This window comes from Myiozetetes cayanensis, unplaced genomic scaffold (assembly GCF_022539395.1).
Source record: "Myiozetetes cayanensis isolate MyiCay16 unplaced genomic scaffold, myiCay2020 scf4, whole genome shotgun sequence".
NCBI classification, from domain to species: domain Eukaryota; kingdom Metazoa; phylum Chordata; class Aves; order Passeriformes; family Tyrannidae; genus Myiozetetes; species Myiozetetes cayanensis.
The window spans coordinates 23,849,399-23,863,329 of record NW_026087631.1 but is presented as its reverse complement, the minus strand read 5'-3'; positions in this window follow the sequence as shown (position 1 = coordinate 23,863,329).

Here is a 13,931-nt window from a genome sequence, read left to right as displayed (position 1 = left end):
TTGATATAATTCACTATTAAACACTAAGAGATGAAATGTTTCTGTAAAAACCTTAACTCTTCAGAAACTTTCATCTGACCTTTATTTTATTCACCTACTGATGTCGAATAGTTTGAACAGTGATCAGATTACTTACATTTATATTTAAAAACATAAAATTCTTTTAAAGAACTATTGCAATCTTCTCTTTACCAGGAGATTTCTGCTGTTCATGGCATATTATGCCAGCTAGCATTTTAAAGCCATGTAATAATCATTCCTCTTTCCAACCACCAAATTGTTATTCTTCTGGTATAATGAGGATTCAGGAATGTAAGACTGTGGACCTTAAACCAATGATACAAAAACCCATCATTTGGAAATCAATATTGAATGCATGCATGCGGTTTACAGTTCAGAAGAGTCTGCATTTAAACCAGCTCTTTAAACTGTATCCTTTTAACTCAAGAGGGCTGTGGCCTGCTCTGAGGCAGCTGTCCCACCTTCAGAAAAATCGACTGAAGAGAATAGCCTCATTTACATTCAGAGGCAAAAAAATATGTATAAGACTTCTAATGTACAAATTAAACCTTCATGCTATACTTTCAAATTACACTTTGCCTGGACAATTATCAATTTAGATGTGACTCTATGCAGAACATTGCATTTCACTATCCACTTGAAAGAGGAAAAATTATATGTCGTGTATGAATGGATTTCCTGATTATAGATTATAAGAAAATGAAAACCAGATGGATTTTAGAGCAAGTTGGCTTTACATTTTTATTTGGTTAAAAGCCATATTTCTGCTGGAATAGAACATTTTTAAAAAGTACAAATATATTCTGTAGTGCATAATGAAAATACAAACAGTGGATGCACAACTTTTAAAGGGCATATGTCAGAATTTGCAAATTTACAGCATTTTGAATTCAATAAGTTTTCAGAGAAAACTATATTTCCTTGTACTGTTTGTTATACTAACTTGAAAGAGTAAAAATATTTTACACAGAAAAGAGCTTATTTCTAGAAAGAGTTAGTGGAGCAGAACCTGTCAAGAGATGCAGTGCCAGACTTTGCATTTGGACTAATGGCAGGATACAAGGACAAGTGCCTTCTGAGCACTGAACACTCTTCTTGGGCATGTTCCCACATTGCGCACTTAGGCATAGGTGCCGTTGACTTTAGAAGGAATTCCATACAAGTACAAACTGCAAGAATAATCCCAGCAATACCGCTTTTTAAAAACATCCAGAAAATGTACTTTTGTGCACCAGGAGTTATTAATTCAAAAAGAATTATTAAAAAGAAAAAAATCCATTTACTCATGGTTTAACTGTATTACAATCTTAAATGGTCCCTTCCATATTTTAAGAATTTAACGATACCAGAAGGGCACAAGTTTACTCAGGACACAACTGAGAACAAAGTTTACTTCTCTCCTTTCATCCCCCATTAGGAACACCTGTATCTTAGAAAGAGTTATGGTCATTGGTTTATAGGTATTGCCAAGTGGCTGCAATTCTTGATATTCTCAGAGTTAGGTCAATAATTTCGTACTGAGCATTAAAGCCAGGAAACTTTCCATGTGTTAAGGTAACACAGATGAGGAAAGAATAATTTTTTTCTGTATCTCTCAACATTCTTGAACAGCATTGTCATAATTCCAAGCCCTTAAGGCTTGAAAAATTAGAAATTTTTTATACTTTGATTTCTTGAACTTTTGAAACCGTCATGTTCCTACATTGTTGTTTTTTTTTTTTTAAATTAGTGGTTTCAAACATATAAAAATATACTGAATGAAAAATCCTCTATGGCAGTCCTACAAACACAAAGAATAAGACACACAATTTATACATCTTCTCTTTTCTTTACTCTAGTGCTTTTCACTGACCATATGTATTGAGAACTTAAGAGATCTTTAGGAATCTGGGATGTCTACCTACATTAATTGTAATAAGAAAAGAACATCCAAATTCTTGAAGGAGTTTTAATAAATATCAAAGCTCCTTTCAAGTTTCCAACAACTGTATTCTCTTACTTCTGAAAATTTTAAAATTTCTTCCAAGGTGAATGTGTACTTTCAATTTCATAAAGGATTTCTGGTTCTTACTGGATTACATTAAATGCATATCCCAGAGATACAACATTTGGACTGACCACCAAGCCTCTTAAAAAGAATGTTAAATGTAGAATTAATCTATATATACATGAGAGCAAACTATGCCACAAATCAACTCCAAAATATATGTATATAAAAAAAAAATAAATACAGTAGAAGAAATTTTGCTAAATTTATACCCAGTTTTGCAGTCTTCACTCAGTTCATTTTCCCACTTTCTGAAGGACTGCTAATTGTTCCTACCCGTAATTAAAAGACAATTTTCTCTCTTTTCTCTCTTACATCATGTCTTTTTTTTTTTTTTTACACATGTACACTATTGGAATAGGCTATGGTTTACCACCCAAAATAAACAGCATTAGTGCTAGGAAGCTGTATTGGCGTTCATCTAAAAATAATTTAAAAAAAGGTAATCAAATGTTCTTACTCATATGTCAAATGCTAGTCATTTCACAGTACACAACCTTTACTAACTGCAAGTAGGAAAAGAAAACCAATCTGCACCTATCTTCATGCAGAAAAAAGGAAATCTTTATGTTAAAGTAACTGCCATTCCCACAACACTGAACTAATTCTTTACTGAATTACAGGGAGTCAGCTCAGACAGTCAACTCACACAAAATCTACTGAGTTTTGGTGAAAGAATTCTCAGGAATCCTGTGAAATATCAGCTGCTTTTTGAGCTGAAATGGGATGGCAGTTTGGAGAACACATAGGCATTCAGAAGAATGGGAGGAGAAAGAGGACAAAACTATCTCAAACTCTTTTTGCTAGTTTTAGAACTAAACATTTAGAAATAGAGTAAATAAGAAGGTAGAGATTTCTACAGCAATGTACAACTAAGCTGTCTCTCTCTAGTCACCCATTCTTGCCATGCAGGTTGCATACCTGTCAATGGGAACTTGCCCTTTAAAGAGATGTAAAGGGCACTAATGGCATTTTTGTCCTGTGTGGGAAAAAAGATAGTATTTGGGAACCACTAAAATACTCCCAATACTGTAGGCAATTTAGGTGTACATGCCATCTGCACTGGGACTGCACAAAGCTAAAGGTCAGACTGTGCATCCCATTTAATTATTCTGGGTGAGTTCTCATTTTGGAAATCAAGAAAATCTCCAGTGCTTCCATTGCAGGGGAGGTAAAGGGTCTCTTCAAATTTTCCAAGGAAAACTCTGCGTATGATTTCCTTATATTTGTAGGATATTATGAAGAAAGTGACTTCTCTGTTCTGTGACTCACAATATTCAGTTTTGCTTTGCCCCTTTTCTGGTTCAAGCACTTACGGTACACATTGAGATTGCGTGTGTCTTACTGCTAAATGTTGTATTTAGTGCCATTAATAGTCCTCTAAACAGTCTAATGGCTTGCCTCACCAGATGCCCATCCACAGGCTGACGTTCTGCTCTATCACCATTCCCACGGAGGTGCCTGATGCCTGGCTCTGGGTCTGCCCGGGGCTGCCATCTCCCTGTCCCTGCTTCCTGGCTGGGGAAGTGGGATGCGTCCTGCCTGTGAAGACAAGCTCTGCACCCACAGGAATCTCTGCTGTTCCAGGACTCCAGCTACTCCCTGACCCCAGTGTGTCCCGGTGGCATGTTCCTCAAGTAAGAATTAACTCTCCTTATAAAATCTTCATATTGAGTACTGCTGGCTATCTTAGTGAACTGTAAACATGAATGATCTAGCCAAAATTATTTCTAACCTGTGGGTGACTGCATGGAAAAACTGGAACATCCTGACAAGCTACTGTATGTGCTAGTGCACATAACTATTGCTGCAAAAGGTCACTTTTCTCCCATACTGCAGCAACTGGGCTCAGATTTTGTTCTGGACAGAGACGATGTTTCTCAGGCAGAGGCTGAAAGTAAAGAAGGGGCTCTTTGGCCACTTGACAATGAAAAACATATGCAAAATACATTTTTGAAAATCTAAGGACATGTCACAAATCCGGGAGGCTAAAAATTGAAGATGATTTTTCAGCTGAATAGAGAAATAAATGAGTTTATTTAGATGGAGGATTAAAGACCATGAGAACATAAACCTGACTTGTGCATCTCAGACCACTAAACCTGCATGCAAATACTTTACTGCTGAGTCAAGTGCATGGGAAGCTAGCCTGATCACCAACCCTGTAGTTAGGTTTTAATGCTATAAAAAGAGCCATATTTAAATGTTTCTAAATTAGTTCTTGCACTAACTATTCTCCCACTTTAGGAGTTCACACCTTAATAAAATAAATGCAAAGGTGGCACCTGACTGTCTCGAATTAGCTTGTGACTACCCACGCAAGGAACTGTGAGAAATGCTTCAAAACATTTCTCATTGCAATTACTTTTCCCAAGCGGTAGGAAGATATTTCAGCACATCATGGACTCCCTCCTTGCAGCCTTTGGAATAGGGGCGTATGTCACAGGCAGTGAGGGTCTGTGGCAAATTATACACTGAGAGAAGGGATGATGCTATTTCTTCCTCTTCCATGATCACCATTCCTCTTTTTTTTTTCCTCAGCAAGGAAACAGGGCAATAGATGATTCAAGTTCAGGTCCTGTTTGTATTTTTTTAAACTTGCAGTACAGTTAGTATTGTCACTGTGTTTATGATATAATGTCTGATCACACCATAGAACACCGTAGCACTATGTGCTTTCATAATTCTTTAATGGCACCTAATTTCAGGAATCTCAAATCATACAGCTTTCATACAGAAACACTATCTTTCCTGTATCTTTACTTCTGATTGTATTGATTGATTTATTTCAACTTCCACAGCACTATTTTGTTCTAACACCATTATTTATCAACAGCTATGCTCATCTCAGCATCTTATTTGGCTTGAAAATTCACCTAATCAGCACCAGTAACTAAGTTGTAATTATTGAGAAAAATCACTTAAGGCAATTACACTTAAGGACACAGGTCCTCAGTTTTGTGCTTTATAAATATTATAAGTCTGTAGTTTAGACTTGTGGGCACTGCACAATGAACAACAAGAATATATTCTTGTGTTATAGTTTTGTAAGGTCCAACCAAAATGTCAGGGATCAGAGTCATTTAGAAGTATCTTACCATGGTAAAACAGCTATCTTGCACCTGCTACTGGTGTTATATTTGCTACCATGAGGAGCTGGCACACTACAACATCCCAGACCTTGGGCAATGGTCTCTCCTTATTCACTGTTCACATCTGCAATGTTAGTCCATGCTCTGCACTAGAAATACACTGATCTTCCACACTACAGTTTAGTCTAGTAGGAGAGGCCAACACCAGATATTGACGGTGGTTTTCCATAGTTAACTGAAACTCAACTCACATCACAGCTTTTCCAAGATCTTGCAGTTACTGGCATAGACCTGGTCTCTTAAAAGGTGCACAATTCCTATCTGACCCTTACTGGTCCAAGATAAACCCCTCTCCACAATATGTTTGCAGGACCTAGCTGCCCTCTTATAAGTATGCTAGCTGAAAAGATACTCCTGTCTAGTTCTGTTTATGCAAAAAATAAACTAATTTTTTTTTTTTTGGTGTATGTGTTGATCCTGAGTTACAATAATTAAAAAAACCCAGAATGTGACATGTCAGAGAAGAAACTATATTGCTGAAAAATATAATATTTGCTGGAGCTCTATAGGAGAAAAATACAAGCCTGAGAAGAGTAGAGGACTTATCTCTTCTGACTGCCTGTGAGAGACTTTTACAAACCATATCATAGAATCACAGAATGGTTTGGGCTGGAAGAGACCTTAAAGATAATCTAGTTCCAAATACCCTGCCATGGGTAAGGACCCCTTTCACTAGAAGTTGCTCAAAGCCCCATCCAATCTGGCCTTGAATGCTTCCAGGAATGGAGCATCCACAGCTTTTCTGGCAACTTGTTCCAGTACATCACCACCCTCACAGTTAAGAATTTCTTCCTAAAATATAATCTCAATCTGCCCTCCTTCAGTTTAAAGCTATAACATTTTTGTCAATCATCTGTTTTTAACAAATTATTTGCCGATGACACATAATTTCCTTTTCAGGCTATTTGAAATCAATTACTATATTGAGAAAGCTGCCTTTTCAATGAAAAATATTTCAAGAGGAGAATAATTCAAATTATAAACAGAAGACCTTATTTGAAAATGTATTTTCCTGCTTCAAGTAAGAAATTTTAGAAATATTTGTTAATTGTTAACCTTTTTTTTTTTTTTTTTTTTGGAATATGCAGGCAAAAGTAAAGTGTTTTGCACATACATAATACTACTTAGATTTGGTTTGAAATTTAAGCAGTGCAAAGAAAAGACCAGTACCTAACCCATCTCTGTCTCCTTTGGTTTTTATTACTTGGGAGACTGCTCCAACTGTTAACAAAGGAAAAATCAGCTCATAAGAGATTTGGAAAACAAATGGAATTTATGGATTCAATATCTTAATTGAGGAATCATGCTAAGAGTTAAAAAGCAAGGGTCATGTTAACTGAAACTGTCAGGAGCTTCCATGAGTAGCTGCAGTCACAGCTTCAAGAGCTTAAAAGAAGAGCTTGCTTGCTTTCTCACAGCAAAGTCATTGTTGCATTCCAGATCCAGGAGGCATCAACTATTCCTTTCAGGATTCAAGACAAGCATGAAATCCAAGATGTTTGTTAATTTGCAATGCCTTCTTCTGCTTTCTGAATTTGAACAAGATTATGGATTGCAACAGAAGACAGTGTGATGTCTTAGTGAACAAGAATGCACAGACAGAAAAAACAGTGAAATTCCTGTCTCAGTTAAGGAAAGCATAAAATTCCCCCAGACTTCAAGAGGAAAAGGATTTTATCTAAAGAATCCAAATCAGTCTTGAGGAACATTTGAAACTTTTTGTCATAAAGGAAGTCAATCATGCCTGTCTTTAAAATCCCACTTAGAAAGAACCAGTCTGTATGACTCACTTAATTGTTCATTACATGTGAACTTAGGGCCTTTCAATTGTTTCAAGCTGTCTTTTTATAAATACAAATATTGAGACACGGTTGATTAGAGCAATGAAGAGACAGAGAATAACTAAATAAATTACTAAGTCAACACTTACACAACTTGTGGAAACCTAACTAAGGCTGAATTTTCACAGATTTTCACTGATGTCTTCTGAGAATGAGCTTGCTTGGATCTCTTCTTTGGTAAGAGGTCACATGAGTTACTGAAGATATATGCTTATCTTTGCATATGACACTCACTGCAAGATTTTTTTTTTTTTTTACTATTACATGGACAGCCATATCTTTCCAAGGGTAGGAACTATCTCCTGATATACAAGTAGATTATTTCACAGTCTTTTCTATTTTTCTCACCATTAGTATGCTCTTCCTTTGAAATTATTAAATACAATAATACATTGTGATTACCAAGCATTCTTTCTACGATAATTTCAAGTTCAGGAGATGTATGGATTCTAGAGAAAGGGTTATTTGCAGTATAGTTATGTTATATTATATAGAGAGTATCCTGCTTCCCCTTTAGAAAGCAAAGAAAACAAACAAATGCTGCAGATATCTATAACAAAAACTATAGTAAGCATCCATTTTGTATACTTCTGTATTGTCATTGTTATAGCAATAAAAGAAAGTAGAGAGAGAGATGAAAATTATTGGGGGAGAGCTTTTTTGTTTAACAAACCCCGAACTAAACAGAAGACAAAACCCAGAAACACAGATACAGAAAGGTTTGTTTTGGAGGATTAATCCTTAGCAGCTGCATATCATTTTATTCAGCTTTCAACTTTTTACCCTGACAGATGATTGTATGTTTCAGGGTACAACGCATTACATTAGATTGAACTTCACATGCTTTATATGCTGTAAGCACAACTTTCAAGTATATAAGTAGAACTAGTACACTATATATATGTATTTTTAATGATATATATATATTTGTAATGCTGTATATATGTATAAAGCTGTAATTTCTGTTTCATTCACTGTGGGTATTATTTTATTTATTTTTATTATTATTATTATCTGTGCAGTTATTTTACATGCTTCCAGCAAACTTGTATACCTTACCTTAAATCTAGTTGTTTATTCTTTGTAAGCTGTATTTTTTGAACTTGATTTAGAATGCAGTGCATTTAGAACTACGCGTAGAATGCACTGTTGCTTTTGTCTTTATTGAAAATTTCTTAAGTGGTGCTTTCAGAATTTGCCTTATAATGCTAGTTTGCTTTCAGAGGAACAAACCCCATGTCTGACAATGCAATAAATTGTCCTTACTCTGATTGGAGAAGACAACTCCGTTAACAGTTTGTGTACCTATACACTGTGACAAGGGATATATTTTGAGACCTTCCTTGTTTATGGTGAATGTACAGTGCAACAGCATTTTTAAAATGGGATAGGAGGGAGGAGCTGCAAGCAGTCATGGAGAGTGGTGCGTGAATGCTGGAGGCATCTTCACTTGGGAATGGGCCACAGTGGGGTGCATGCATGGGGAGTGGCTTCAGAGCCATTCTTTGCAGGCACCAGAACAGCTCAGGGGCATTGAAGCCCCCAAGAAAGGCAATGGTTCCATACATTGCAGCACACTGTCAAGGCAGAGCATTCTTCACTGCTTCCTAACATGGCCTCATCCTTTGATTTCCAGGGAGACCATCTCAGACTAATAACCAATGAATGTCTGAATAAAAACATTACTTAATGAAAGTCCATGAAGAAAGTTATATATTTTATATAATAAGATTTTCTTACTGTACCAAGGGGAAAATAATTACAAATTTAAAGTGTATATATGCATTCTTATATATATATATATATATATATATATATGGACATACATACACTTTATATACACAGATATATATATTATATATATGTAAATACACTTTATAATAAAAAAAAAAATGGAAAATTTGTATGTTTTAAGTGCTCTTGTATGAAGCAGTAATTAAGGCAATTCCTCTTACTTTCTGCTCTGGATTTTTATCATGCATCTCATCTTCTTATCTAACTTTTATAAGCAACTTCATTGCCTTTGGTGGAAAGCTTCCAGTTTTCACCAGCATAAGTGAAAGGAGAAGGCATGAGATGCTTTGAAAATACCGTGTAACACCATATGAAAAGCCATGAATTAACTTTTGAAGAACACAACCCAGAGCCACTAAAATGTGATTTTTACCAAAATTCTGTGGTTAAATCCCATTTTTTATTTACAAGCACTATGGAATAACTAATCTAAATGTCCTCCTGACACTGAAGCTTAGATTAATTGAAAAAGACAAACATGTGTTGAAAGCTGAGCTACACTGTAGCTTTCCAAAATAAAAAAAAAAATTATAAAAACTAGTTGTAGAATAAATTGCCATAGTTTACAAAAGATACAAAAGAGATTATGGTTAATGGGGAATAGTTGGTACAAAACTAAAGGATTATACCAGCCATTTTAGGACTAATTCTATTTCTAGTCGAAATAATTATAAAGTTTCAATGAGTTAAATAATGCTTTCCTATTTCTTAATCTGTCAGTATTTCATTAATAACAGAAATATTGTAGAATTTCACTTAATGTTCTGAAGTCTGTTGATGACAAGAATAAAGATCAGAAAGACCAATAAAGGTCACACACTTAAATTTAATGGTATCAGTTATCCAGTGAGTAATTTTGAAACATTAAACAATCTTTTTCTAGAGAAGCAAAACATCTTATACTGAACTTCCATTTTACAAAATACTCTTTTCCCTGAATGCAGTGAAATACACACTAACTTAACTGGAATGTTATGAAATGATCCCGGAGTTTTTTACATTAATTACTGATTCTGAGCCTTTAAAATCAATACAGTAAAATGCTGATGAACTTAGAGTGTACAGAACTAAAGGCTCTAAACCAATGTTTTTCATGGTTAGTGTGGTATGTTCAGTGTCTAGTTAACTCCAGGAACTGCCATTCCTATTTACTGACTTTGGATTTAACAGTGCTTGGTTTTAATGACTGTTAAGGGGATTTGGTTTCCATACATTACAAACGTTATGCGTGTAACAGCAAAGTTTTACAGGCATTGCTCAGTTTAAAAGCAGTTCTAGTTTTGGGGGTTTTGCTTTGTTCTACATTTAGTGCTCCATCCGAAAAAGTATATTTCATATTTAGAGGTTTACTTTATGCTTTGACTAGTAATGTTTTATTCTACTGGCCTTTTATTCTCACCTATGGTAGGATATTTTTGCAGTAAACAAAATCGTGATTATTTTCATGCTGCACATTTCAGAGACAAAAATAATATCTTCTGCATTTTTTTTTGTCTCCTCAAATGAAGAAAATTGATTATTTTTGGATTATGCCTGATCTACCTCTACTGAGGTTGGAGTTCCCTGTCAACTGTACTGGTCCCACATCAGTCAGCCTAGCAGAAACAAAATCAAAGATCAGGGAACTTTAAAAGGGCATTATTCAGGTATTACTATTCAAGCTACCTATTGCTGATAAATAATTTATTTTCACATGTGGAGAATAGTCACTGCAGAAACAGTCTAACTGTATTTTGACATGTGATTCCTTTTTCTCCCCCATTAGTGTCTTCTGTGGTGTGCAGTGAATTGTGAATATGGAATCTGTTTACTGAAAAAGAATCATATGGTCGAGTTTTCTGTCTGTTTACTGTCTTAAATAAATGTTTTCAATTTAACACAACAATTCGTAATAAATACTGTGAAACAAAGTTAAAAGAATGAGTTCTTGAAATAGAACTCATAATAAAAATGCTTTTCTATCCTCCAAAATATTTACTTTAACATGTGGTCACACTTTCCTGCATTTCCACATTAATTGAAATCTTATTGTTCTAGAAAAAATAAATCTTTTTCCCCCCATTGTCTAGTTTCCAAGTTCTTATGCAAATTAAAGAACACACACAGACGCATAATTCAGGTTTTTAAAATAAGGAAATGTGTAAATTCATGATATCATCTTTAAAGAGGATCACGTCAAGCAATACTCTGTAGCCTCTGTTTTACAATTTACATTTTCACTTTAGTGAAAGGCAACAGTTTTGTGTGATAATCCTTTGATTATTGAGTCTTGTAAAATGCTCTAAACATTGTTAATTTAGTAAGTGTTCAGAAGGAGTTTCTAAGGCTTAGAATTGTCTGCTGAAGCTCCAAGTACCGTAAGCAGTCTAGAGACAACACATCCTTTTGATTTATTTGGAAGCTACTGGGATAATTTATTTTAAAGGAGGCAGATGGGGGGCACAGAGTACAACCCTAGCCAGTACTGTCTGGCTTCTGCTGTTCCTGCATGTAATCCTCTATGTTCTTTCCATTGAGAATCATAGAAACAGTTTGAAAGAAACTGACTATAAATATCCAGTCAGTTTCAAGAAACTTTTCTTGGCAACAGAAGCTAAAATCAAACACTGTATCAAATAGAATACCAAGCAGGCTACAAAACTTATCTGCTTTCTCATGAAGAAAGCTTTGTGAGTGTAACCACGACCCCAGAGCTGAATCACCCGGTGCTGTGACAAGCAGAACACTCCAATGATATAAGAATTATTTTTTAATTGTTTTCTCAATTAAAACTCACCAGTGCCCTTCTTCTGCTTCTCCAGGAAGTTGTACCCGTCAGCACCTGCTGAGGGCTTCGTTGATGAAACTGGCAGGTAAAAAAATTCCTGTAGAATAAAGCCAGACCAGCTGGCTTTGAAGAGAAGCCCCCCAGTTTGGGTTGTGTTTGCCTCACTCACCCTCTGCTCTGCAGACCAAGGCTTTTTCTCCTTTGGAAGTTGACCTGTAGGCTGTGTGATGGGGGTGCACAAGTGTCTGGCAGGCCAAGGTGCACCTGCTTCTGTCACTCCCAAGTAAATTTAGCTGTAAAAGGTATCACTGACAAGCAGACCTTTGTCAGTGCTGGCAAATGAATACAGCATTGCCATCCCCCTTCAAAAGTACACTGCGAGTTCAAATGGAAAATATCAACTTGGTCATCTTATCCAGAAATCATTTCAAGAAGAAGGAAGGCCAAATAGCTTGTACGTGGCAAAAAAGTCCCTCCTTTACATAGATGCTAAAATTGCATTATTCCAAGAATAATCTCTGAAGAAGATGAGATTTTGTTCTATTAATTGTGGCTGGCAGAAAACTTTTTTTAAAACACAGCACACACAAATTTCAATTCATGTTATTAAATTGTGTTAAGCGTTAAAGTTAATTACCTTTCTTTTAACTCACTTATTGTGCTTTTTTATCCAAAGAAATATTAGAAGACTGAAACGTCTCAAATAGAAGGTATTCCCAAAATTAGAAAGCATGCAATGTTGAGAGACTGGATGTCAAAATTACATGTTCGTAGCACTTATGCAGTGGTAATCTAGGAACAATCTACTTTTAAATGAGACCTAAAGTAAATGGAGACTCTTCTGAGAGGTGCTATCAAAACTTGGTGTTCTTGTCCTTACTGGATTAAGTTAAGGGTGTTTATAATTTATATGTCCCCCTGCCTTTTTTTTTTTTTTTTTTTTTTTTTTTTTTTTTTTTTTTTCCCCTTCCTGGAAGTGGCTTCTGGTAATTGAAATAGAAAGATGTAATTTGCATCAGTGTGTCTTCTCACAGAGTTAAAAAAAGAGTCACCAACATAGGTTTGCCTGGATTGGTAGCAGCATATCTAGATACTCCACTTTCTACTTGAAAACTGTGCCATAAACTCAAAGGACTTTAAGGAAAAAAATTCAGAAGTGTGTACTTTGCTAGAATATGCTGTTTAAAAGGATCAAAATGTTCCTTCTGAAAAAATGATGAGAAAAACTGCGGGTCAGGAGCTCTTTGTAAGATAAACAAGGTTTCTATTTACTTACTTGTATAAACAAGCACTCACCAAGCTGTATGTCTCTGCAGGGGCACCCTTTCAGATAGAAACATGGACCTTATTGGCATCATCCTGTATCCATGGAAACATTTTAAGTACCTCTCTCTCAATATGTACTTCTCTTATTCAGGGTTTAAGAGCTGAGTACCAAATAAGTAATTGTTTTTATTATTTCCTTTATGGAAGCTTGGTTCTTGGGGTTCATATCTGTCATAATAAAGATCTTGCACTTTCATCATATTTGATAAAACCAAGTGTTTCATTTTAAGCCTCTATCAGTCTTATTCTGATATTAAAATTAATGTTCTAAAAGTCCTAATGAATGAAAATTCTGAAGCTTTTCATTATCCATTACTGTTTGAAAAACAATGATTGTAGTTCACATTATCATCAGACTTAGTTGCTGTTCTAATTGAATTAAACTAGTCTGGCTTTCTGTATTTCTGAAAAAGAAGTAGGAAAAATAATAAGAAAGTAGATTATTTTTTCTTGGCAACAGCCACACCCACCTATGTCACTGTTTAGTGGGTCACAGAAGTTCAGAGCTTAACAATGTTCTTGAAACTGAACCAAAACACTGAAAATAAAAGAGGTGCTTTCACAAAGAAATAAGTGAAAAGCAAAATAATAATTTTCCTATTAAGATGTGTGCCCCAAGACTTAGTTAAAATATCAAAGCATAAAGCTAAGAGAAACAGGAGATTTTATGTCTCCATATTCCCATGCAGAGAAAGGAACTCAGAAAAAGAACTACCTTTGTTTTAAAAACTGTCGTTCTGAACAACGTCCTTCGCAGAACAAATGTAAGTATTTCAACATTAACTTGGCTCAAATTCAAAATTCTCTTGGAATTCCACCTATTAATTGATACAACTAATGCATGCTTTTAATGTACTTTGATTTAAAAAGTATGAAAATGAGTTATTGCTATCCATTATTTAATATCCTGTATGTGTTTTCTAAAAATCCTATTTTAACTTTGATTATAGAAAACATTTTCTTCACCTGAGCCAGACTATAAC